At 66.4% G+C, this 357-nt stretch overlaps 1 protein-coding gene across 1 annotated transcript in view; it reads left to right on the top strand.

The window, feature by feature from the left end:
• Positions 1-357, top strand: part of LOC102032415 (hyaluronan and proteoglycan link protein 4) — a gene marked incomplete at its 3' end in the record, with an annotated part of 11,360 nt that overhangs the window by 603 nt on the left and 10,400 nt on the right.

The following is a 357-nucleotide window of genomic DNA, read 5'->3' as shown; positions in this document are numbered from 1 at the left end:
CCCCTTTGGGATTCACCCCCTTTGGGGTTTGCCCCCTTTGGGATTTGCCCCCTTTGGGATTCACCCCCTGGGATTCACCCCCTGGGGTTTGCCCCCTTTGGGGTTTGCCCCCTTTGGGATTCACCCCCTTTGGGGTTTGCCCCCTTTGGGATTTTTCCCCCCGGGGTCATTCCCAGATCCAGATTTCCCCGCTTAGAGCGCGGGCACCGCCCTCCCCTCTGTGCTGGGCTGCGGGGTCTGGTGCCGACCCTAAAGCTCAGCGGGGTCGGGGGTGTTTGATGGGGACGGGGCATTGGGGCCGTGCCGGAGCTGCTGCAGCGGCCCCGATCCCACAGCAGCCCCCCCGCGCTGGCCCTG

Source organism: Geospiza fortis, unplaced genomic scaffold, assembly GCF_000277835.1.
Source record: "Geospiza fortis unplaced genomic scaffold, GeoFor_1.0 scaffold395, whole genome shotgun sequence".
In the NCBI taxonomy this organism is placed as follows: domain Eukaryota; kingdom Metazoa; phylum Chordata; class Aves; order Passeriformes; family Thraupidae; genus Geospiza; species Geospiza fortis.
This window is presented reverse-complemented; position numbering and strand designations above follow the sequence as displayed.